The sequence below is a fragment of the Protopterus annectens genome, chromosome 16.part0 (genome assembly GCF_019279795.1).
Source record: "Protopterus annectens isolate FY-2018-M chromosome 16.part0, PAN1.0, whole genome shotgun sequence".
Taxonomy (NCBI): Eukaryota; Metazoa; Chordata; order Ceratodontiformes; family Protopteridae; genus Protopterus; species Protopterus annectens.
In genome coordinates this window covers 249,639,390-249,667,087 of record NC_056750.1, presented here as the reverse complement: position 1 = coordinate 249,667,087, position 27,698 = coordinate 249,639,390, and the positions used below count along the sequence as shown (strand labels likewise).

At 40.3% G+C, this 27,698-nt stretch overlaps 1 protein-coding gene across 9 annotated transcripts in view; it reads left to right on the top strand.

The window, feature by feature from the left end:
* NOP9 (NOP9 nucleolar protein) overlaps nt 1-27,698 on the top strand; it is a 480,269-nt gene that overhangs the window by 64,659 nt on the left and 387,912 nt on the right. Inside the window, exons 1-2 of one of the 9 annotated variants that reach the window (XM_044058358.1) lie at nt 25,172-25,258; nt 25,782-25,992. The gene's annotated coding sequence lies outside the window, so the exon portion shown is untranslated. The other 8 variants (XM_044058352.1, XM_044058353.1, XM_044058350.1 and 5 more) reach the window with 8 other exon arrangements.

Here is a 27,698-nt window from a genome sequence, read left to right as displayed (position 1 = left end):
GATCAGGGGGCAGATGTGCTGTGTTCATTCACAGGCTGTGTCCAGAGATGGCTCACACTGTTCCAGAGACAGCTTCACTGTCACCTCTTGACATGGTTGCCTTCAGCCTATGATTGGATATTCCTATGGTCTTGTCTGATGCCTTTTTGGATTGACTGATTTCACAGACATCTCACCAGGCCAGATGCTGTAGTTCCTGCAGTTCCATACATAGTTATCCCCTTTAAGCCTACTTAGGAAAATGCCCAGATGTGGCCACTTAGGGATTATGGATGTCAACCATCTACTTCCTCCCAACATTGGAAGGCACAGTAGGGTTCCCAAGCATGCTCCCACAATATTATTCCATCAACTGGACAGGAAGCCTCCAGTCCTGATAATAAAGGGCCACATAGTATACCCAGTCAGCATTCATGAGATCGAACCTCCACCCCACCCCTTCAGGAAATCATCCATGACTCCACCTAATCCTATTACCATGTGTGAAGTTATCATATACACCTCTCATAATCTTCTCCTTACATTGTCACTGTGCTCTACCTGTGTAAATGTTGATGATAGTGTTCTGCCTTCCCACTGGCCTTTGTAAGTGTGATAATGCCTGATGCACAGTGTGGCCAGTCAAGGCACTGAACTGCATAACCTGTGTGTGTGACTCCTTGTATCATTTTTTTCTTTGTTGTCTGTGTCATGCTCATAATTGAAGGCCAGATGCTGCCTCTTTCCATTACTGTTATGTGCTGCACCTGTCTTAGCCTGTATGCGGTACTGCTACAGACAGTTTCTCTAATGATTCCTTACTAAACTCCTCTTCTGACACTGCCACAGGTCTATCTAACATATTGCATTGGTCCCACTCTGTAATCTTTTCAAAGCATGACATTTATGTAGAATGGCACAGACTACAAATGTCTTACAACAGGTCTTTGGTGCATATTGCAATATGCTATCAGATGTATCCAAGCAGATGAAGTGAGCCTTCTTAAGTACAAACAGTCATTCAATGGATGTTCCATGTCTCTGACAGTGCAGTGTTGTTTGCCATCTCTGTTATGGTCTGGGGCTGCAGATGGTGGTCATAAGCGCTGCTTTGAAAGCATACCCAGCATCACCTGCTATGCAGAACAGTGAATGCCATTATGGGTGGCTTCCAGTCAACTGCCATAGCAGTGGCATATCCAGGCAACTGTGGCTGGCACTGTGTGCATGTACCAACTACATAACCCTGTGAAAACTCACCCTGCATGAAAGGCTGGTATAGTTTGCATGTGTGGCAGCATTAGGTGTCATGGGAACTGCGTGCATGGTGCACAGACACATTATGTATAATTGTGAAAGCCCTACTGGTTGATACAATGCATATCATGTGGAGCAGGTGGGGCACTAATGGTAATGTAGGTATAAGTATCCCCATCATCTCGGAAATGCACTATGTTGTAAAATGCCTATACAACGGTGGCTCTCTCCTCTGTTATTCTTGGAAGCCAAATATACTTCTCCACATATCACAGGATCACATCAAGGAACTGGTGTAGAATTTGTGAGGCTGACGCTTGTGAAACTCCTGTTGTATCCCTTGTTAGATGCTATAAAATTTCTTCATCAAGGAACGTTAATGCTAAACAAACCTTTGTGTCTACTGGGGTGAGCATTCCATGCATTCCCTTGATATTGTTTGAGAGTGGCACTTGTCTGCTACCTCCTGTATGGTGTTTCAGTCCACATGGTAGTAGTCTATGAATCACAATCTAGAATGGTGGCACATCATATGCGGAATACCTCTCTACAGCATATCTAGACATTCTATAGTCCAACAGCTATACAATAATCCTCCAAAAGGTCTTCAAAACAAAAAGTATAGCTTACAATGTAGATCCCAGGAAACTCATGTAGATACAACTAACCTCAGCAAATTCAGAGACAAAAATTGCCACACATCTAAATCACTCTACTCTGAAGATTACTACAACTTCATAGTCAGATTAAAGCAGATTAATAAGCAACATGCCTTAAAAATACTAAGAGTAGACCGGCTAAACAAAAAAGGAGGTGGTGTAGCTATAATATTTAAACAGCATCTAAACATCCAGATCTTAAAATCATCAGCTCCACAAATAGGCAATGAAGAAATAATATACACCAACCTCAAAATTAACCAAAACAAAACCGTCAACATAATTGGGTGCTACTTCCCACCTGACCAAAACATCCCTCCCCTAGAAAACCTCCTCAGCTGGTCTACCCACCATCTCCCCCAAGAAACTATCATCTTAGGTGATTTCAATATTGACTGGCAATCCTGTTCTGGCAACAATCCAACCCATCATGTACACCTTCGTGGCATCACTCAACTAGTCCAGTCACCAACCAGGATAAATAAAAACTCCACCAAGCACACTACCCTGGATTGGATACTAGTCAGTAAGAGCCCCCAGTCATATATAACAGGCTGCTTATCAGATAGCCTCAGTGATCACTCCCCAACATTCCTACTCAAAAAATACCTATACCAAGCTAAACCTGTCATCTACCATCAAATCGTAAAAACTAAACTTTAACCCAATCACATTCATCTCATCCCTCAAAGAATGTAACTGGCATCCTCTAAAGTACCTCAGTCTTGATGACGCAGTTGAAATTTTAATACTACCTTCCTGAACATCCTTAATTACCATGCCCCCATAAGATTCTCCAGAACCAAAGCACAACCCTCCCCATGGCTACAGAAAACCACTAAGTCAGAAACGAAAAACAGGGATAAAGCCTGGGAGCACTGGCGCAAAACCAAAACCCCCTCAGCTAGACAGAAATTCCTAGAACTACGCAACAGAGTCAAAAAGCTAATAAAACAGGACAAATCCCAATACTACCAGTCTGCCCTAGACTCCTCACAACACAGCCCCAAACAATTCTGGTCCTCCATAAACTCCATCCTCCACCCAGGTAAAGTCAGTACCCCTCCTCCTAACATCCCTCACTCCTCAGAAAATATTGCTACCTCATTCAACACACACTTCACCCAAACCATACTATCACTAGCTAAACAACACAACCCCCCCTCCCCTCCAACCCACACCTTCAACTAGTAATCTCCCCACTGCCTTCTCATTTTCTCCTGTATCTACCTCCAACATAAAAAAACTCTTAACTAAACTTAAACCCACCAAATTAGCAGCAGACAGCCTCCCAAGTGAATACCTACAAATCGCAGCTGATGCTCTGGCCTACCCAGTATCCATCTTGATTAACCGATCTCTGTCAGAAAGTTACATTCCCACACTGTGGAAAGTATCACATATAATTCCCCTCCACAAAGGTGGACCCTCCACAGAACTAACCAGTTACCACCCCATAGCTATTCTCTCTCCACTCTCCAAAATACTAGAGAGATGCATACACTCTCAGGTCTCAGACTACCTCCTTACTAACAACCTCCTTTCCAGTACTCAGCATGGTTTCTGACCAAACCATAGCACCACCACTGCCTTACTCTCCTTTACTAACACTATCCTTCAGCATAAAAACAATGGCTATCTCTCCTCTTCTACTTTCCTAGACCTATCTAAAGCATTTGACATGGTCCCACACAAACAACTTATCTCTGTCCTCAATAACCTATCCTTCTCACAATCGGTCACCAACTGGTTTCAGAGTTACCTGTCTGACCGCCAACAATCCATTGTATGGCAGAATTACATATCTCCCCAACTACCTGGCTCCATAGGGGTTCCCCAAGGATCCATCCTTGGACCCCTACTCTTCTCTGTTTACACCAATAATCTAGCCTCTGCCACCAAACATGGCACACTCATACAATACGCAGATGACTCGACCATCATCTTGCTCAGCCCAGTCCCTACCAAAACTGCAAAAAGTCACACAGAAAGCCTTTTCCTCTGTTGAAACATGGTTATCCAATGCCCGATTAATACTCAACCCAAACAAAACTAAACTACTCATCTTCCAACCCACCAAACATACTCAAAACAACTCTCACTTTAACATCATGGCAAAAGACAACACCACTATATACCCAACTGAACACACCAAATTGCAGGGAGTGGAAATAGACAATAAACTAAAATTTGACAGTCACATATCCATGACTATAAAAAAGTCCACAAAAAACTAGGAGCGTTATACAGAAATAAGCAATTTCTCACCAAAGCAGCAAAGATTTCAATAGCAAATTCCCACCTTATCTCCACCCTACTTTATGCCTCTCCAATATATACCAACCTAAGGCAATGTGATCTAAACAAGCTAGAGACCTGCTACAACAAAATCGCCAAATTCGCCACAGGGGCACCCCACCTAGTCACCACTGTCTCTCACTTGCTGAACTGGGCTGGCTTGAACTCCCCCACCTCCTTCACTGGTATCAACTCTCACTCGCCCACAAACTATTAAACCATCCACTAAATGTCCCATCCCTCCAGAATCTACTCCAACCCTATCGCACCACCAGACCACTAAGATCCAGCAGCAAAAATCACTTGCAGATCACTAAAGCCAATAACTCTGCTGGTGAAGCATTATTCTCTTGCGCCATAGCCAAATTATGGAACTCACTCCCACCCACAATTACCTCCATACCATCATGCACCCACTTCAAAACTTTACTAAAAGTGCAACTAAAAACATGCTGGCTATGCCCTTGCAACTCTCACTCTAATATCATCCACCCCATCCAACCACTACCTTTCTTTCTACTCCATTAACTACCTTGATTATAGCAAGCTCAGATGCTCATAAGCCAGTACTTATTATACAGCACAAACTTCTTCTTCTTGTAACATTTGTTAATGTCTGGTATGCACTTCACAGATAAAGATTCTAGTTGTCTACTGATGTACTATGTTCTTCATCTGTAAATATGTTGTAAGTAATTCCTATGTAAATTGTTAATCACTATGTAATCCAATGTAAATACTTTCTGTTTATTTTAACTATGGAACTTTTCTCCCCGGGCCACCGCTGAAAATGGACCTACGTCCAGTCGGACACTCCCGGTCAACAAATTTAAATAAATAAATAAATAAATAAACCTATCACTACAATGACTTTTGTGATATAGGTCAAACATCCCCTGAATTAATAATTCTGAAATTCATACTCTTGTATGTTACCATTTTCTCTTTCAGATTCTGGAGTCAAATCTATTATCTTATATTATTGTAAAATTTATGTCAGAAGCTATTAGGTTCATAGATGTTTACTAGGCTGAAGACCACAATGGCCTGTTTAAGCCTACCTAAGCATCCCTAATCTCTGAATTCTGGTACCCTTGATAATTGTAAGCAGGGTCTTGGGAGATGAAACATTTGCAAGCAGGAGCCTGGGAGATTAACTAATTAGAGACATGGGTGCTGAACCAGGGATGAGTTTCCTGTTCCCCATCCAGTTGTCCAAATTATGCTTGAATTGGGTTACAGAGGAACTCTGATTCACATGGATGGGGAGCCTTTTCCAGAAAAAGGGTAGTCTCTGGGATACATAGCTGTATCCACAGAATGGTCCTATTTATATCACAGGCAAGGTTTAAGTCTTTAGAATGGGTAATTCTGGTGCTGTTTGTTTTGCAGATATGCAGGAGGTCCATCAGAGTGGGATCTTGCAATGCCTTGTATGCCAGGCACAGATCTCCCCTCAACAGCCTGCAGGAGACAAAATACAGGGATAGGGCCCTGGGGAAGTCTACATAGGACATGTTACTTATGCCCTGTATTCTTTTAGTGAGGAGCCTTTGTGGACATTCCAGTTGTTGGATATGGTTAGGTACATACAAAAGGTGGCTTTGTACTCAGTTATAGGTCTGATGAATGCCAAATACAGTGGAACAATGGCTTCCTTGGATCTAGATGCCATACCTTTGTTTATAAGTTGCACAACATAGATTGATTTCCTCACTACTGTAGACATGTGATGGCCAAAGGCTAGATTACTTTCTATGTGTGTCCCCAAGTCCCTGACTAGTGGGTCAACTCTTAGGGGAGTGTTGTTAATATGATAGTTAAGAGGGGTGGATGACTTTCTAAAGGATACTATTATGCATTTCTTGGCATTTAGTTTTAGTCCATGGCTCTAACACCAGTTATTTGTCTGTGTCAACCCTTCTAGGAGGACATTTGCATCAGTGGGGGATTCAATGACAGCTCTTAATTTGCAACCATCTGTAAATTTAGTCAGCCAGAGGCCATTTATAATGGCCTTGACTTCAGAGAAGTAAATGCCAAAAAGGAGCGGTCACAGGACTGATCCCTAAGGGACTCTGCTTGTAACTGGCCTCTTTGTAGAGGTGGACTTCCCAATTCTAACATCCTGAGTACTGTCTGTGAGACAACTGGCTATCCACTGGGTGACATAAGGGTTTGTACCTAACCTCGTAAGTTTATCAACAATGCCTGGCTGGGTATTGTGTCAAATGCCTTGGCCAGGTCAAGGTAGGCAGTGTGAACCATTTAGCCCTCATCCATTGCTTTGGTGACCTTCTCAAATAAAATCATCAGGTTGACAAAACCAAATTGGGTTGGATTCAGTGACTGAAGGTTTCTTAGGTCATTATTGATTATTTCCATGATATTTCTTTCCATGGTTTTGCATATGAGACTAGTGTGATTTAAGAGTCTGTGGTTTCCAGGGTCTATAAGATGGCCCTCCTCTGTGCAAAGGGATGACTGTTGATTTTCTCCATTAATGAGGCACAAAGCCTGTTTGGAGGCTACATTTAAATTGCAGTTCCAGAGGTCATGTTTCATGCTATTTAGAAGGCATCCTGGGATATTGTCTGCACCTATTGATGCAGCATTCTTGGCTTTAGAGACAGCATTGAGGTCCTGTTTCCTAGTGATAGGAAAGGTTGGTGGGTGAGGAAAGAGATAAAGTTGGATCTGAATTTGTCGGCCAATAGGTTAGCTGTATGTATCTTCTGGCTCAGTATAGGTGGCTCCATTAACAATGAGCTCTGCACACACTTGTGTATTGCCTTTGAGACTGTGGACATAGCTAAAGAATGCCTTATTGTTGTCCTTGGCCTGGGAGACCAATTTACCTCAAATTTGACTTTGATAGACTTTATTTTCCTCTGAGTAGTTTGTTTAGTTTTATGAGAGTGCTTTTATCCTGCTGGGTGCTGCCCCTCTTAATTTTTTCCATGATTTTTTTTCCTTCTGTTATACAACCTATTGATGATGTAATTCCACCAGGGTGGGTTGTTTTTGAGTTAGTTCTGTACTTCTTCCTGGTAGGTACAGCTATTAACATTTTATTGGGAAAAGCTGTATGGACATTCTCTGAAACTATGATGATAAAATGACTTTTGAAGCCAGTGATACATTGTGTTCTCTTTTTGAACCAGAGAAAAATAATTTCAATTCCTTTTACAAATAGCTGGCATTGTACCATCCCATAACAGTCACTTGCTAAGAGAGTACCTCTCCCTTGACTGTAAAAAAGTGACAGAAACTGCAGAAATATACACAACTATTCCACCTTCTTCCTAATGTGCTCTGTATCAAAATAACCAATTTCTAACAGGGTATCCTGCCTGTGACGATGAATAAACATAGCAATGAGGTATATTTCCAAGCAGGGATGGACCCAGCACAGGCAGCTGCCAAGGGCTGAGTGCTGGTTGAGTGGGGCATCATACATCATAAGAAAGAAAAGTTTATCATTAATTAAAACACACACACACTGCTCAGTTTACCTGCTGTCTGGTGTGTGGTGTCCAGCTCTTACAGAAGATGATTTCCTGCTTTGTGTCCTACCTTCATTCTTGGCTAAAAGTATCAGCCACCAAAAGAGAATGGAGCTGGTTCGCAGAGCAAATGAGAGACTTTCAAGAATTGGTATGTGATTTGAATGCAGTGCTTACATTAGTAAACAGGAATTTTTTTTTGAGTATTATAAAGGCAACAAAACTTTTTCTGCAGCTCAACCAGATGGGTCAAACCAAATGGGTAGACTGAACCCAACAGGGATTGGAAAGTGGCGCATCTCTGGTTGATTTTCGTTTTGCTAGCATCCAAATTCAGGTGCGTTGAATTTCATTTTTCTAGCAATTGAACGTTTTTGATTTTTTTTTTTTTTTTGCAAGTGCATTTAATAATGGGTGTGTATGATGTACTGGCTGGGTTGCTTTTTACTAGCAGCAGGATGCAGGTGTGTTTAATTTCTTTTTACTAGCAAATGAACCTGTTTTATGCAGTGAACTATGCAGCAGCATAGATGTATTTTGCAAGTTCCTGTCGAATTTCACAGATGCATTTAATAAGTGTGTGTGTGTGTGTGTGTGTGTGTGTGTGTGTGTGTGTGTGTGTGTGTGTGTGTGTGTGTGTAAATGACCCACTATGTTAAGTGACTTGCTTAGAGTCAAATCCTGGTACAGGAGACAAGAGCCTTAATATTCTTCAAAAACCTCTTTTTTTCCATTTGTAAATCATGGAGGATTACAGTGACTATCAGTCATTACAGTTTCCCACTTTGTGGTTCACAAAATACATGTTGATGCAAAACCTGATATTTTGTTAACATAATTTAGAGTTGAGTAGACTGCTCTTATCTGTTTCTAGTTTTGCAGAACAACTTTATGCCTCACATTTATGCCCTGCCCTTTAGCAACTCAGTTAATCAGACAGTGCTTTGAGAAAACAGGAAATTTGGGCTAGGCTCCTCTATGGATCACTGGACTGCAAGCTTAGTAACTACCTATGAACCACAGTACTTATGGTGTTGAAGGAAACTGATAGTGGTAAACAGGAGCATCATCATGAGACACACTGTTTGGATATGATCTTTAGTTTCCTTAATGTTGACAGTATGTTTATTATGTAGCTGAAAATAAATTGAGCAGCATGAAGTCTGAGTTTAATGTTATTTTAACTATGAATACATTTTAATTTAGCCTGTTTTTTTTGTTTTTGCAGGCACACAGGTGTGAAATGCACTGTTTGGACTACAACAGTTAGTCTAATACTTGGGGAAGATGAGTTAACACATTGAGCTGTTAAAAAGCTGATTCCTGCAGTAAATAGTTTTATTTCCTCAGCCTTCATTTTTCTTCTATGTGACTCTATCTTCAGGCTATTAGCAAATAATTTTTACATTTGTGTTCTGAATTATTGCACCCTTCACATAGACACTAATTAGTATTTCACTATATGCTAAGTTTGTATGAATCTCACCATGTCTCTTGAAGCTTAATGGGGCGCCAAATGCATTTTCACTAAATGTGAGTTTCAAGGGAAAATAATTTTACTATTTCTCATACTTAATCTGTTTTCATTGTGAATGTTTTGTTTAGAAAATGTTTTGGGGTGTTTTTTTTCTGTAAAATTTGAAATAAAAGTTTCAAATGAAATCCAAACCTCTGTGGTAATTGTAAAAGTAAAGAAAATAGTATGTACACTAATGGCTTTAAACAATGTTTTTGTTAATTAAGGAGAGACAGCCAAGTAATGAAATATTGGTTTGGCTAGTGAGGGCCTAACTCATTACCCTGCATAGGGCCCCCATTTTCCATGATCCTGATCTAGTGATTTTGGTGGTGTAAGCTGCAACAATACAGCATTATTAGCCATTCGTATAGGTCAAACCTGTGCTGAGATATGTCAGAGGGAATAGCTATTTTTGATGAAAGAAGACATGGTGGGGGGCTCAAATATTAAATGTAGTTAAATGTCGCTGTCCTGCAAGCATGTAACTCCCCCCAAAAAACAGTATGCTATATGCAGTAATACTTCTTTTTTTTTTTTTTGTATGACTTCTGGATTATTGATCAAAAGCATTTATATTGCCTGTAATTATTTTGCTTTATTTATTGCATTAAATAATACATTATTTCATTAATTGATCTGGATGGTGTAATACAGTCTAAACATGCTGTATTTTAGTAGTCTAAACATGTTACATTTTAGTAATATATTTTGCCGTACCTTTTTTACAGCCTCCAGCAACTACAAAGGGGTTGACATTTGTCGAGTCATATAGTCTGCATTATTTGGAGTGATGATCAGATCTTCAACATCCCTGATGTAGTCATTGTTACATATTAGTGTGGTACAATCCTCTCTCAGGAGCAGCCTTAGGTCAACTGGTACCGTAGGCAAAAGGGTTCCTCAGTGCCCACCCCCCCAGCACCCTCATCCTAGTCTACCTACACCAAATAAATACTAAAAAAGTGCCCCTGCTAGAGCAGCACCCTAGGCAGCTGCCTAGTTGGCCTATGTCTAAGGCCAGCTATGTCCTCTCTACAGGATTGAACTGTAAAGGATTTCTGCATTTAGTTAACAACTGTTAGTCTAGCAGTTGGCGCTGAGGACCAAAGCTTTGAGCTGCTTCCTGTGGTAGAGTGCAGGGTTTGAATCTCCCCCTCTTCATATGCCTACTATGTGACAGTCAGCAAGTCTCTTAACCAGACAGTGTTTTGGAGCAATTGAGAATTTAGGCTAATGGTCTCCAGGACTGTATACCTAGTAGGTGTGAATCTGTTTTTTTACCAGCCATTCCATAATACATAGCTGATCTAGTTCAGGAAATGTTACACCAATATCACCAGCACATATTTTTAATGTAACATAGGCAATTTAGTCTTCAAGGGCAGCAGGCACTGCATTTATAGATAAAGCACTGAAAGGCAATATTGTTTGTCATTTGCTAGCAGCAACCTGTACATTAGTAATAGTTCTATTTAATGTAGAAATATTCAGGTGTCTTTTACCTTGCAAACACAATCCATACTGACTTAGTGTATGTTATCAGATTATTATTGTTTATTGTGTTGTCATAAATACTCTTCTATGTAAACTGTGCTATGCACCTCTAGATTTTATGGTTTGATGCTAGCAATATTTAAACAATTTCATATAGTTCATCCAAAGCTGCTGATAAAGTTCACATAATGTATTTCTTCATAGCTATGATGAGTGTACACAGTCAACAAAGTAGCTATAACTGCTCCTGGGGACAGAATCTCACCGTGGATGAAATTACTTTATGCTCTTATCATCTGGTCATTTTAAACAATCTTAAGCTGGCTGTGTGTGTGTAGTAAGTTGGAATACTTTGGCTAGTATGTGTTTGTGTGAAATAAATTTGAAGTATGTGAATATGGTCATTATAGTTATTATTATTATTATTTTTACAAAGACATCTCAGAAGGAGCAGTCAACACTGTAGCTATAATTACAGGGTTTGGGGGATGTCTGTAGCTAAAAAGGAAAGATGCTGCTACTCTGATACTGCTAAAAAGTCATTAGACTGCCTTTGCAGGACTAGTGTGCATTTGTGTAAAGCAAATTGAAATATTTTATCAATTGTGTACAAATCATATCTGATTCTGATAAAAATGGCCATGACAATGTGGCCATAATTATTGAATATGAATGTTGGTGTATTATAATAACTGCAGTTTGAGTGGCCTTTCATGGATGAGAAGTTATGAAATGAGTACATTTGTCATTATTGATTCATACATTTTATTTCACTACTTGCTGGAAAAATGTTCAAAACTATCAATGTGAAGTTGTTCAATCTCGCTGTTTGTTCTTACACGTGGGTTCAGAGCCGATCCATCGGCTCTGAGTCGGCTGCTTTCCAAGCTCTAGATCTCTTAAAAGCTCGAGACACAGTCCCTATCCCATGATGCTCTGCTGCCAAACCCCAGATCTAGTTTGCCGCTGCAACGGATCACACGATCTTCTGAAGAAGCTCGGGCCAGTATTCTTTTTTTATTATATATTTGTATATTTAGACTTTAATATCTATCAGGGATCTGATATTTAGTGAGGCTTCACTTTTTCCTTCCTTTTTGGTGGTATTAGAGTAGGTAATCTAAGCTAGTATTTTGTTTTTAGTTCAGAGCAGTTTGCACCTAGGCCTTTAGCCTTTTTTGATTTACTCTTTTTGACAGGGCTCTGTCAAATTTAATACCCTTATAGTCTGTATTGAGCATTTGTTTTTCTTTCTATAGTTATTGCAGTTCAGGGATCTGAACTTCTAAGTGGGTTTTGTGGTGTTATTGGAACAATTTTTTCATAATGTCAGAAAAGCAAAAATCTGGTTTCAAAAAGTATGACTGTGGACAAAAGATGTCCATCACGGATAATCATAGTTCTTGTGTTTATTGTTTGGGTCTGCTACAGTTACAGGAGGCTTGCTCTATCTGCCATTCCTTCAGTGGCAGGGTGTTATTAGAGAGGAGAAGGAAATTGGTAGATAGAGGACTGTTGAAATCAAACTTCCAGGATATATTGGACAAGACTGACCAGACCTCCAAGTCCTAGAAGGGGTCGAAGTCGTCTAAGGTGTCTTCGGCTCCAAGCACCTCTGGCAAGACTTGGTTTCTGGCTCCACAGCCTTCGGAGCCATGCACCGAGATCTTACCTCGGAGCCAAGTCATTGTGTTGGAACCAGTGTCGGAGGTTTTGAAATCTCTGATCCTTAAGTCAGTGGCTTCTTCGGCTCCTTCGACCCGTTCTTCCGGTGCCCTTTCTGACATCGATGTGGACCAAATGGTACAGAGACTTTTGGTGAACCCAACCCTGTCCAAATTGCTTGCTGCTTTGACCCAGTTGGCTTTGAAGCCTATGACTCCTCCTTCCACGAGTTCTGCTCCTCCTCCGAGGCCAGTCGAGCCTTCGGAGCTGGAAAGAGAGGATCCGATAGTGGTGGAACCCTCAGAGCAGAGGCCTGTTCCACTGCTCTCAGCTCCTTTGACCTTGACTTCTTCAGTTCCAATCAAAGAGTCTCAGAGCCAACACTCTCTTACCGGCTCCTGGGGGGAGTCGAACCAACGCTTCGATTCCGACTGTCCCTCTCGGGGCTTCGGCGCAGATGAGCTCAGTTCCATCCTCTGGTTCAGAGCCCGTGGTCTCAGTCCCTGGGAGGCTGCTGTCTTCTTCATAACTGGCAGACTCCTCGGGTCGGGAAACCGATGTCTTCGATGCCATGAGGAAGGTCATGCCTGCTAAGACCCTCACTTCTTCAGTTCCTTCCTCTTCCTCCCCTAAAGGGCCACACTGTATCTCTACACCACAGGTTCCCACTAAGCGTCGAGACCCAGAGCCTCAGGCAACCCCATTGGGTGACCCCTGCTTGACCGAGACTTCACCAGACACCCCCACTGATGAAGTTCCCAGGAAAAGACTGTGTAAGAGGAGTCATTTAGATTTCCCCCAGGAATCCGTAACATCAGACACCGACTTGGAGGAATCAGAAGGGTCCCCACGGTCCTCCTCTGAGGATGTCTCTTTTGCAGACATCCTTGAAATACTGGCAGTCCCTTACCCCTACTGAGGATGAGTCGGTGCTCCTGAAGGCTTTTGGGTCTCAGCCCTCCACCTCCTGGGTTACTCCGCCTTTCGATGAATTAATGGACTTGCTCGCTTGAAAGGCATGGGAGTCTCCTGATTCTATGGAACCGGTCCCTCAGAGGCCCAATAAATTTATCACCTGCCCTCAGGATAAGTCATTTTTCACAAGAGGGGTTCCCGTTAATGCCATGGTGGTGGTGGCAGCCACCAAGAAAGAGATGTCAGACACCTCTTCCTCTGTCCATCCTCCTAATAGAGATTCCAGGACGATGGACAGATTTGGGAAACACATCTTTAGTTCTACGACATTTGCAATGAGATCGCTTAACTATTTAACCCATTTTACCCGTCTTCAATGAGATCTCTTAAAAGAGCTTGGAGATACTCTACAGGGCAACACAGGTGATGCTGTCTCCCAGAAAGTGATGGCACAGTTTAACACCCTTAATCCCATTGTAAACTCGTCTATGTGGCTCATTTCTTATGCAGCTGAGGGATCGAGCCAGGCAGCGGGTTCAGTGATAGCTCTGCGGAGACAATGCTGGATGCACTTTTGCTCCTTTGCAGAGGCCTTCAAGTCTTCCTTTGTGAATACCCCATTTGATGGCTCTTCCTTGTTTGGGCCCAAAGTCAAGGAGACACTCATTAGGTGTGAGCAGGAAGGAAAGACTCTATCTGCCATAGGAGTCCATTTTTCCACCCCCACTAGACCATACCCCAAAGGGCAGAGAAGTGGAAAAATGTGGTTCCAAAAGTCCCAAGGAGCTTTCCAAAACACATGTAGTGAAACCCCCTCCAGGGGCAGAGGAGGAGGGTATAATGGTAGATGCCGCCCAAGGGCAGAGGGTGTCCACAGAACCAGGGTGGCAGGGAGAAGTTCCCTGGCAAACCCTATCAGCGCTCCTGAGAGGAGACTCGACAGTCCTACTCTGGAGGAAGTTGGGGGTCGCTTAGCTTTATACCCAGATGCCTGGCTAGGAATTACATCAGATTCCTGGGTGAAAAGCATAATCACCAGAGGCTACATCATTCCCTTTTCAGAATTCCCTTCCATTCAGACAAGACTCCCAGATGTTCCACCCAGTCTGCGGAGTCTAGCAGCAGTAGAAATTCAGAGGCTGTTGGAAAACAGAGTCATCCAGCCAGTCCCGGTGGACCAAATAGGATCCAGAACTTACTCCAGGTTCTTTTTAGTTCCAAAGAAAACAGGGGACTGGAGGCCCATCTTAGACCTCAGCAATCTCAACTTCTTTGTCAAAAAGGAAAAGTTCCGGATGGTCACGCTTCAGTCGATAATCCCATTTCTCGAAATGGGTGATTGGATGTGCTCGATAGATCTCAAGGATGCATACTACCAAATAAAAATGGCCAGGCCATCCAGAGATCACTTGCGTTTCCGGCTGGGGGCCAGTCACTACCAATTCCGAGCTCTGCCCTTTGGTCTCACCACAGCCCCCAGAGTATTCACCAAATGCATGGCAGTTGTCACGGCTCACCTGAGACGTTTAGGATTCCAGGTGTTTCCATATCTCGATGACTGGCTCCTCACCGCCACCACCAGGCATCAACTGATTAATGCCAGGGATTACACTATCAACCTGTGCTCTCAGTTGGGCATAACCTTAAATTTTGAAAAATCTGCTTTATCGCTGTCATAGCATATTTCCTTTATAGGAGCAGATCTAGACACCACCACCGCCCTGGTCAGATTGCCTCAAGAACGAGTAATCTCTTTACGAAACCAAGTATCCCTTTTGTTGATGGAAAAGAAAGTCCCTGCATTCCAAGTTCTGAAGCTGTTAGGCACCATGGCAGCGACTCTCATAGTGGTTCCTCTGGGGCGCATGCACATGAGGATACTCCAATGGTTACTCTTCACACAGTGGTCTTATCAACAACTTCCAATGTCACATGAGATTCTGCTGACAAATACTTGGAAAAAGGACCCCCTTTGGTGGTTGAACAGCCACCAAATTACTGTAGGTCGTCCATTTGTACTCCCCCCTCCAACAGTCACAGTGACCATGGATGCTTCCCTGATAGGGTGGGAGGGCTGTGTCAGAGAAGAATTGTCCAAGGTACTTGGTCAGAGATAGAATCCAGTTTGCACATCAATGTCTTGGAATTGAGAGCGGTGTTCCTAGCATTGCAACACTCACAACTCTCTACCTCAAGAGATGATTGCAATACAGACAGACAACATGTTGGTAGTCTGGTACATCAACAAGCAAGGGGGAACCAGATCTTACCCCTTATGCCGAGAGGCCCTGAGAATTTGGCAGTGGGCTGTATCCACTGGGCGCTTCCTGATAGCAATGCACATCCCGGGGTCATCCAACATGATAGCGGACAAATTGAGCAGAGCCATTCTATTGCATCACGAGTGGTCCCTCAAAGAACGAGTGGCGGAAAGGATATTCCGCAAATGGGGCCAGCCTTCCTGCGACCTTTTTGCATCCCCAATGAATGTCAAATGCAGAAGCTACTTTGCTCTATACCCTCCACAGGGGGACATCCCAAGGGATGCACTCATACATGATTGGCCCTCGGGTCTCCTATATGCCTTTCCTCCATCCCTGCTGATCCCCAAATTTTTGCAGAAAGCCAAAAGCCTGGGAAGGACTGTTATTCTGATAGCCCGGTTTTGGCCTCAGCAGATATGGTTCCCCTTCCTTCAACAATACCAAGTGGAAGAACCTTGGGTTCTGGACCCAGTGCCAGACCTTCTGACTCATTCGTCGGGAGTTCTTCACCCCTCTCTTGTATCCCTCAAACTGGCAGCTTGGGTGCTCCACTTCCCAACCTAGCCAGGTCTCATGATTTGTCTCCCATGGTTCAGCATATTCTGGTTTCCTCACATAAAGTCTCCACCAGGAAACTATATAACAGTAAATGGAAACAATTTGGTCACTGGGCTTCTCAACATGGTATTGATCCCTTTATCTCCCCTATTCATAACATTCTGGAATTTTTGACTTCACTTTTCCACGGTGGAGCGGCAGCCACTACTATAAGGGTTCAATTGGCTGCCATATTTAACTTCCATGTGGGATGTGGAGGTTCTAACATTATGTCCCACAGATTATGTAAAGCCTTTTTGAGAGGGACTCATCACCTTCAACCCCCTATCAGACATCCGCTTACTCCCTGGAATCTAAATTTGTTGCTGTCTCAACTCATGCTTCCCCCTTTTGAGCCCACATCTTCTTGTCTGTTGAAGTTCCTTTCTTGGAAGACAATTTTCTTAGTGGCCATTACTTCAGCGCATATAGTTTCTGAGCTTCAAGCACTCACTGTTAGGCCCCCATATTTGGTCTTTCACCCCGACAGGGTGCCTCTAAGAACAAATCCATCCTTTCTCCCAAAGGTCTGTTCCGAAGCAAACTTGAACCAATCCATTGAACTTCCCACTTTTTTCAGGCATCATGCCAATAAATTGGAATACATGTTGCATAAACTTGATGTTCATAGACAACTGAGATTTTATTTGGACAGAACAAAAGGATTCAGAAAATCAGATCAACTATTTGTTTCCCATGCAGACAATAAGAAGGGCCTTTCGGTATCCAAAGTTACTTTGTCCAAATGGCTTTCTCATTGTACAAAGTTTGCATATTGTTCATCCCATCAACCTTTAGAAAGTGAAGTGAAAACTCATTCTACCAGGGCTGTTTCTACGTCCTTAGCTCATGCAGCTCGTTTACCTTTGGACACCATTTGTGCAGCTGCTACTTGTTCCAAACCTCATACATTTATTACTCATTACAAAATGGACAGGGCCTCCAAGGACAGGGCTTCCTTTGGTTCCACCATTCTCAGGAATGTACTTCCATGAGCCGCCCAGGATTAGGGTGCTTGGGACGCTACCCACGTTTAAGAACAAACAGCAAGATTGAACAACTTCACATAAAGAAGTTATGTACTTACCATAACGTTCCATGTCAGTTGTTCATCTCGCCTTTGTTCTTACACTCCCTCCCACCTTCCCCCTCCATGTTCTGGAAGAATGGGTATGACTGGTGGTCTATTTGATCTTACTAGTATCCTCTTGTCAGCCAGGTTATCTTTTAACTAATTGTAAATAGTTACTTTGTTATATTGGGTTGCTTAGTTGTGTTTCTTTTTGGTTTTCAGCAAACTAGATCTGGGGTTTGGCAGCAGAGCATCATGGGATAGGGACTGTGTCTTGAGCTTCTAAGAGATCTAGAGCTTGGAAAGCAGCCGACTCAGAGCCGATGGATCGTCTCCAAACCCACGTGTAAGAACAAAGGTGAGAAGAACAACTCACATGGAACGTTATGGTAAGAACATAACTTCTTTTTTTTAAAATGCACTCAAACAAATGTTGCTGTATCAAACAAAAATATAATTTAAAACAGGCAAGAAATAAAACAATCAGGAAGGTGAATCAAAAAACACATATATTTATGCATGGTCCTAAAAATGTATGCAGGGGCTCATGGTTTGCAAATAGCCCAGGGCCCAAGGTGCACTTAATCCACCACTGGCCAGATACATTTTCAAAGAATGTGAGTTTCAATGCATTTTCAATTAATGTGAATTTCAAGGGAAGAAATGTTTACTGCTGCTCATACTAATACTGTTTTCAATGTGAAATTTATTTTGCAAATGGCCACCAGTATTTTTGAAAAAATTTGAAATAAAAGTTTTATAAATCCAAATGCTTGTAATCATTGTAAAAGTAATCAAGAAGAGTGTATGCACTGTGACAGGTATGAATAGTGTTTATGGTAATTGGGGAAAGACAGCCTGGTAATGGGACACTGGAATAGCTGCAGTAGGGGTGCATAACCCTGCCTAGATCCCCATTTCACTATGATCCAGCTCTGTTTCCAAAGCAAAGTTGCAGATATTGTCTGAAAGCAAAATATGTAAGATATGTATTTTATGTGACTAATTCAGCTCCTTTAATACACAAATTGCCTTTCCTACTGACTAAATAAAGCCCTTTGAAAAAGTGCCACTTCTCTGGCTATGAATAAGTGATAAAACCATCCCAAGAATAAAATATGGGTAACTTATTTGTTTCTGAGAGTATTTCAGTTTTCATACACAAAAATTACCACCATGACTCCTTCCTATAAAAATAAAAGAAATGCCATGTTGGTCTAATAAAAGAAAACACAAAGACAATGGAACGTAGATGTGATGTAGTACCTTTTACTGGACCAACATAGATTTTACAATTACTCAAGCTTTCGAGCTGACATGAGCCCTTCATCAGGAGTTATTAAGTTACTGATGTCAGATAGTACTTAAATATCCAGGAAAGAGAAGTACATCATTTATTTCCAATTGGCTAAAAAAAAAAAAAAATGAAAGATGTTAGTGTGGAAAAAATGCAGCTTGGACTACACCTCAGAGACAGATGTCTGTGTTCCAGTGTCTTTGTGTGCCCTTCTTATAAAGAAATTACAGAAACTATCTGAGCATAAAATATAAAAGACTTATTTTTGGAAAGTATTTCAGGTCCTTGTGACACACACAATGTTCCCTCAAGAAAAACTCTTTTTTGGTAATGTATTCCTACTATAACAGTAATATGAAACAGAAACTGCCTGAAAATAAAATGTTTATTTTTCTGGAAGGTATTTTGGCCCCTTTCATACACAAGATTTCTCTGATAACTGACTTCTTACAAACATAACCATTTGAATGAACAAGTGACAGAGACTGAAAATAAAATACCTAATTCTTAAGCTTTCTGGTCACGTCTCAGCTCCTTTCAAATACAAACTGCCCCCCAGAATAAGCTTTTTCTAGCAGGGTGCTCCTTGTTTGATTATTAAATGTGCAGCAATTAGGGCAGAGGATTGAGGCTATGAGCTGTTAATGAACTGAAGACACAAAAGAAGAGTAAATCTCGAAAATCACTCTTCTCCTTTAACCTTCTTTTTGCAAGGAGGGAGCAAGCCCCTCGTGTACCCCCAAACTTGTGTATACTAACTCCAAAATCCCCATGCTTTGGAGAAAAGGGAATATTCTGAGAAATGGCATCTTGGACTTGGTATATGTAAGTCTGATCTTTCAGCTATTCAATCTTCATTCTAGCGGGCCCTGACATTGCAAATGGTTACCCACTTGGCCCAGACAGTGCTATGTCAACAACAGGTAAACTGGGGTAGGCTCCTTCCTAGTTTCTTGAAATGCTTATCTAGTAACTACCTATGAACCCATGAACAGGAAAAATGTCTAAAAGTAAAATATACCTAAATTATTTCCTAGGAATTATTCATTACCTTTCATACAAAAGCTGTTCCCTCTCTCCAGTGAGCATTAATTGTATGGCCAAAGATGACTGAACTTACAATTTCAGACTAACCACTTACACGCTTTAACTCCTTTGCATACTACTATATATAGCACATTCCAGATTGTACTGCAGTTATTGTATTTTCCACCATATACTCTTGTGACTCTCACTCTATGTATTTTGCGATATTTACTACCGTATATTGTTGTCAGTCTCTTGTACTTTGTTGCATGTATTGTTGTGTATGGTAGTTATTCTCTCTAGTGTGTTGCTTTCCCCATGCAGTACCTGAAACAGAGCCTTATGAAGCATTCCACTACCCCAGTCAAATATTACATAAATAAAATAATATAAAATAAAGCTTTGTGAATCATTTTCTCCTCTTGCCATTTGACTGTGATCAAGTAATATAAATTCTGCCAAATATGAATATTTAACATACAAACATTTGTCTCACAGCATAATCCCTTTATGACTAGGTACACTCTGTTCATTTGACTTTGATGAAGGCAACAAAACACTTATCTAATTAAGTCAATAGATAAAAAAGCTTCCATGTCCTAGTTCAGTCAGAATGATCCCTTGTTTTTTCTGACAGGGTACGCACCTGATCACGATAGTGATCAATTGACTTTCTGTCATAAAAGATTTCTATCTCCTTTTACATACCTCTTGAGATGGTATTATCTCTGGTCACTGGTCTGGTGATTTAACAATAGCATGTAACATGCCTAATGCATATCTCATACGACTAGGAATCACATCCAGATGCAGGACTCTGTATTGAGTAGCAACATTACAATCCTTCTCCCAGTTTTATTTTTATTTTTTAATGCAACATAAACAGTTTTGTCAGCAATCATAAAATCAGTTTTTTTTTTAACTCCCCAATCCCTGGTATCCATCAAATCACCCTTCTGTCTGCCCAGTCATTTTGTTTGTTTCTCCAGGAGGCAGGAGCTCTGGAGCCCATTTGTTCCTCTCAGGGACGGGCCAAGAGGCATGACTTGTGACACCATCCTGCTCAGATAAATGAAGAGTCCTTTAAACCCGACATGTTCCCTGTCCTAATGTTCACTGTGTCCCCAACAAGTAGCATGCAGTAGGTCGGCATATTTCTTGCTTCCCAAGAGATTTCCCCTCAACAAACAATAAAATGAGTTTATGCTTTTGTTTCGGTTAGGGACTCTGCTGCCCAAGAACATTTTTCATGAAAGGAGGTATCCCTTCAACTAAACCATTGGCGTAAAACATTTAAATATTTTGCTTTGTCAGTTACTTTCCTATGTATTAAAAATGTGCAAAATTATTTTTTCTTTCATTTGTATCATTTCTAGTGAAATAGTTATGCATATTTGAATTATATTATTAATGAGCACAACTGAATACTTCATGTCAGTTATTACAGTATTAATAAGATAGACAACAGCTTTTAGAATTATACAGTCTTACAGTCATATACTGTGTTTGTGGTATCCCTCCACAAAGGTGGCTCTATCACCAACCATGGGAATGCTTTATATGTAAAATAATGGAACATATAATTGTGGAACTCATTAACAGGGATACTGGTAGCTTACAATCCCATCACCGTAACCAGTCCAGCTTTGTAAAAGGCAGATCCTGGCTACTTAACATTAACACATATTTAGCCAATTTCTAGCATTATTCAGAAACTGATCCATTTAATTATAAACCTTTATGCAACTCACTGGAAAACAAATTGTCCTAAAGACAGAACCCATTTAATTATGATTGATGGCACACTTCCCTCCAAAAGGCTCATCAATAGTGGCATCCCTGAGGCTCTGTCCTGGAGCTGTTACTCTTTAGCCTATATTTTACTGACCTCAAAATAGACTATAAGGGTCTCTGACTGACCGAGTTTGCTGATGACTGCAAACTCGGTGCTATTATCAACTCTTCAGATGATTCTTATACCTTCCAAGTGGGCCTAACCTGTGCAAACTCATAATGTCAGGACCATGTCCTGAAGCTTAACACAAAGAAATGCAATACTGTACTCTTTATTTGAAACAAGAGCATCCCTGTATCTACCATATAAATCACACCCCCTTAAAACAGATATTGTCATTTGAGACTTGAGCACATCACTTAACAATGAACTAGCCTTTAAAGTACCATTTTCAACTATTGTTTGAAAATCCTTTTCATTAGCCTTATTAATTACCAAAGGCTTATCTTCTAGGTACAAATAAGTTATTGTCCCTTTCATATATTCTAGTATTAGACACATATTACAATACAATTCCATTTTAGCTTGTATCAGTCCACTAGAAAAAGTACAATGCTTTGTCACCAAAAAATCTCGGCTTTGGGCTCCCTGAGTTACAGACAGCATCTAAAAGCTTTAGCTCTCTGTACTTTCTTACAGACTTCTTTGCCTGGCCTGCAAGGCTGTAAAGTGACACCACAAATATCTGATCTAGTAACCCAAGTCTACATCATAATATAAACTGAACATGTGGGTGGGAAAAGATATCCCTTAAACAATTTCTTAGTTATGGAATAAGATTCCACTCCATATGAAACAAAGTAGATGTGTAGCTGTCTTTAAATCCATCTTAAATGAGCAGATCAAAGTTGCATAAATTTACACTGAGTGTAGACCCTCAGTGCCATGTAGATAAGGGAAGCAAAGAGTGGGAGCTGTAGTGGCAAGACTCTAAATACTTTACTGTACTGATTGCTAGTGTATACCAGTGAACTTATAAAAGTCTAAGCTAATGCTGCTAACAACTCTGAATTGTCTCCTATGCAAATCCATGGAAAGAATAATCATGGATGTGATAAATAATAACATAGGAAACTTTCAGACATTGCCTATTCAACCTCAAAGACTGTTGTTTCCATATAAATAAATAAATCTTTTGATGTTTTATATAATTCATACCACTATGGGATTCAGCCCTGGAGGCTAACTGTCTGACCAAGCAGACTGTCAGAGACTGCATGCCCCAACAGTCATTTTCATATCTTTCACTCATTCTAGAGTGTTGCCATCAGCAAAATGGCATGCATGTCAGTCATTCCTCATTTGCAAATTATATCATACCCCTTTCAGCTGTCCGTCATACAGGACATGCTAGCACCTGTGTAGTACCAAACACATTTGTAGTTTTAGTGGTTCTATACAAACCAGTAATCCTGTGTGTACCACAGTGTCACACTATATAACTGTGAAACAGATGCATAAAATTTCTATGAGGTGTACCCATGTGATATTGAGAATGATGTGTTAATGTGTATCACACATGGCTCATGAAAGCTGTTTGTATTGATGTTGAATATTATAATTTTGTATCATATGACAGCTCTGGGTGTCTAAGTCAGTTGTATATCATCCCATTTGAGCCTTGAGCCTGGTGATGAAGAGGGAGTCAGTGTCACACACCAACGGGTATGTGGCATTCTTGTTGACAATACTTCTGGCAGGTATTTTATTATTATTGGCTTTGTTTTTTTATTTTTATTAAGATTTGTCTCTTTATCACACTTGTTCTATGGCAGGCTTGGTCCCGGACGTTTACTGTTTTTTGTTGCAAGTGTCATTAATGAAGGAGAGCCATTGACAGGTGAGAAGTACCAATACTGGTTGCTAAGCCCATATCCTCTGCACATCATTTATAGGGGAGACAGGCTTATAACTGTAGCCCCACACTGCTGACTAGGGGAAAGAGTGATGGAGAAGTAGCTGTCATCACTAGGTACAAATTAAAAAAAAAAAGATCCTCATTAGACCATTAATTCTAGTAGTGTGACATATATTACTTTGTCTAGCTATCCAATTTTTCTTCCCCACCTTTTTTTCCATTTGCATTGAACATCTTTTAGTTTAATTTATCTCAGTTTATGACCTGTAAAGGGGATTTGGAAGATCTTGATGGGTTGAGGTGGTATCCTTCTGCTAGCTAGACAACCCAAGAAATTCACACTCTACAATGTTTTTATAATTTGCAGGACTGGCTTTTAAAACTTTTAGCATTGTTACTTTATACTGTAGTAGGCTGCCAGTGTACAAACCATTAGAAATCTAGCCATCAAATGATTTCAAAGTTTTCCTCTAACAGCACCTGTTGGTTTAGTGGTAACTTTTATTTGGATTGTACTGTGTTTTCATCTTTTCCTATTGGTGTTTGTGTGGCTGCAAGTAACAGATCTTTCAAGTGGAATAAAAAAATTAAAGCACTGTTGCTATTATGTCGTACTGTCACACCATGCAATGTCATGGCTTCTTCTCTGCCACTGAAATCCCTCAAAACTTGTGCAGTAACAAAGACACATGGAAACCAGGCTGGATGCTTTCATACCACTTTCTGTCATGGCTCCAGCTAATGAAGACCGTGTGTCGACTAACATGTAGATTATCTCTATGGCTAGCTACTGTTTAAAACAGTACTATTTTAATTATATAACTGACACATGTGTAAGCAGAGAATCATATGGCAGTATATCACATGATCACTGAAGTCATAGCTCTCAACCACCTTCTGTCTTCTGAATACACAGCACTACCTCTCATAATGTGGAACAAATGGGCAAAATATGGAACACTTATAACAGCTTGCTAACAACTTCAACTAGTAAGCTCTCACAATGGTTCAAATTAGTTACTTTACACTTATAAAAATTATTTTTTTATGAATTAATATGATTATTTGCCACAGATATCAATTAAAAAATTCTTAACAGAATGTGAGACAGGCCCTTTCAATATGGAACAATGACGAACATGGAGCTTTTAAGACTGAAAATAAGGATGTTCCTCGTAGTGAAGTAAACTTGAGAGGCATGTAAAATTTAAGTATTCTGACTTCCTCAAAACACAGACACAGATACACACGCACGGCACATATGCCAGGGCAGTAATGTAGCCAGAAAATACAATGTTGTACTCAGAAACTATTTACTGCCCCCAACCCACCTGGCATTTTAAAATCCACACATTTTTCAAAATGTTGCTTCCAGAAGTTAATAAATGTACAACATCATGTTCAGTGTAGTGGTTCCCCCTTAAAATACTAACGGTATTGTTTTCAGATTGGCAATCCTGTCTGTAAACAAGTTATGTACCTGTTATTACAGGCATGACTTTAGATAGTTGTAAACTTAATACTGTTTGAGAAAAGCTACAATGTTTTTGAGTTATGCAAGAAAACATTGTACTTTGTAGAGTACAAAGAAAATACCTGCCATTTGTTACCTTAAAATACAAAAGTCACTGTATGAGAACTTAGTTTTGATTCTACATACAGATAAAATGTATCGCTTTTTTCATGCATATGTCAAGCTAAGAACTTTCAAGTTGTCCACATCTGCATTGATCAGAATGTTTTTTTTGTTAAGTAGTATTCTGATGTGGTATTTACGATCACCCACACCATCAACCCCAGAAATGGTCCTCGGCTAACGTTTTTTTTTTTTCTTTACCACTTTTTTCAGTACAGACCTTATTAAATGCTGTAATCTGAGTTAAAAAAAATCCTAATCACAGCAATTTGACATTGACATATATTCATTCGCCGTATTAGACGGTAGTTATGAACGGTACGGCTTTAAAACGGAAAGAACACTCTCGCTTTCCGTATTCAGTACGTCTGCTTCTGAGCTTTTGGGATGATTTTGCGCAGGCCCAGAGTTTTCAATGCGGGTACACAGAATCTTATACCAGTAGGAGGGTTTGTGTTGGTGTGTTGAATAAATGTCCCCCCCAATTTAGTTGATTGTTTCTTCCCGATGGTAATAGTGACACAGTCCTAATTTTTGTATCGCTGAAGAATCTACATGTTCGTGATGTCATTCATTACTTTTTGATGATACTAAGGGCGCAGGTATAAGACAGGTGGAGTTGATGCAGGGTTGGGGGTAGCATTTATAGTTGTTCTGTGTGGGGTCCTGGGACATTCAAAGGAACTAACTAGTTTATGTAATTATGTTTGTACACACAAACGACCGAGTGCCTTGAAATAGTTGGATGCTTTCTCTGTTTTTTAACGGTGATTGCCCAGTTTTATAGCTTTGATGGATTTCTTGTCATAATACACTTGTTTGCAGAGTACAGCGTTAGTATGTTTTCATATATGGTTTGTTAATAACTATATGTTTTAGTACAGCGTTAGTATGTTTTCATATATGATTTGTTAGTAACCATATATTTTCTATTTGTTTTAAAGGTGAGATCAGATATGTGTGAAGAATTGCAAAATCCAAAGAATTGATGTAACTGATTGACTGTTGACGCCCCTGACAGTTTGTTTGTTATTGGCCACAGCTGCTGTATGTTCTTAATGTGGGCTTTATAGGGATTTTCAACAACAAGGTCCATTGCTGTTGACAGTGAGTTGTGTTTTCGTAAGCTGTCGAAGGCAATTTTACTTGTTATTGGTAAGTGCCTTTTTTAATAATCCATCTTCTTTGTACATCTGTTAACAGAAACTTAATTAAAATGTCCTGCAGGCAATGTTTATGGCCTGAAAACTTGAATGACAGTGCGTGCATGTCAGTATGTGAAGTACTGGCTTAGTGGTCTTTTCCCCCGGGTGACCTGTGGAGTGTAGCTGCTATACCTCTCAACCTTTTAGCTCCAGAAATCTTGACAAAACCTAAAATAATGTGGGGGTGGGGGATGCAAAGTCACAAAACAGGGACAGACTTCAAATATTGCTCTTATAAACTTTGAAAGTTGTTAGAGTAACAGGTTTTGTGCTAGCATGCATTTTCTGAGGGATGTGAAGTCTGAAACTCAAATGTATGCCATTATTTAGTGACTTTAGTCCTCTGCAATTTGTCAGAAAGTCACAAATTTTATGAGGAATAAACCAAAAATATGAGGTAAATATGTGGACATTCTGCCAATATCTGGATGGATAGTGGAGAGGTGTGGTAGCTCCGCATCAGAGCAGTATGTTATGGTAGTTGGAGATATGTTAAGTTTTGTGTAAGGATGTTGTTTTAAACAAGACACATGTTTATTAAATTATTGATTATGATAAAAGTAATCATACATTTATATAAATGAAAACAAGCCATATTGACGTAATCCCAGCTGCAAGCATTTTACATCACAAACCATATTGACATCCTAGTTGCAAACATTAGGCATCACTTATCTACCTAGTCATTGTCAGTCAAACATTACATAGCACATTCAAGTCCTGCCTTCTTTTAAACCTCACTCCTCACCTGTATGTATTGTTACCACAATTCCCATCTTTCCATATGTAATTTGGGCCTACCATTTTTTTTAAAGATCCCATTTTAAGTTTGTTTTTTCTCTGTTACTATATTCAGTACTTCTAGTACAGTTGATTTAGACGTTTATTTCCATTTTCTAGCATTTTGTTTTTTTGGTAGCCACCATAATTAGACTCAGCAGGGCCTTACTTTGTGTAGGCAGTACAGATTCTGCAAGCGTTTTGTACTCTACTCTTTTTAATATAGTTCACTACTCTTTCTATTTGTTTTTATCTGTCAGACCATTGGCACTTAAAGACATTACAGAAAACATCATTGTAATAAAAAGTTATTATGCTAACCTTTTATGTGGAACAGCTTTTTGTTAAATGTCTAGTTCCAGCTTTTGTGTTACATGCATACACTGTTTGACTGGTTGAACATCTGTACAGTTGTTTGTCATATCCAGTTAAGCCTATCGTACAAAATAACCCCCCCACTACCCCCCTTAAAAACCTTTAATTTAATACAAATATGCAAAATTTTGTACATCTTCAAATATTGGAGTTTTACCTCCTAATAGGAACAAATGTCCCATACTGACATCTGCACTCACAGTTGAGTTAACCTAAAAGAAAGGTTATCCGTGCTAAACTGCATGGTGCAGTCTGTGCTTCTACTAAGTGTTGTCTAGTTTTGAAGTTTTGTGTAAGGAATTTTGAGCAGTATAAAGGTCGACAGTATGGTAGAAGAGCATTCTAAGACCAATTGTGTGTTTGTGCCTTTGGTGGTATTCATAAAATAGGTATGCATGTTCAAAATAGTACTGTAGGATGTGCAGTTTAAACCCCATGATGGTACTTTCCCATAGAAGGTGACTGTACGCAAGAGTGCAAGTGCCATAGTGAGATAAGGAA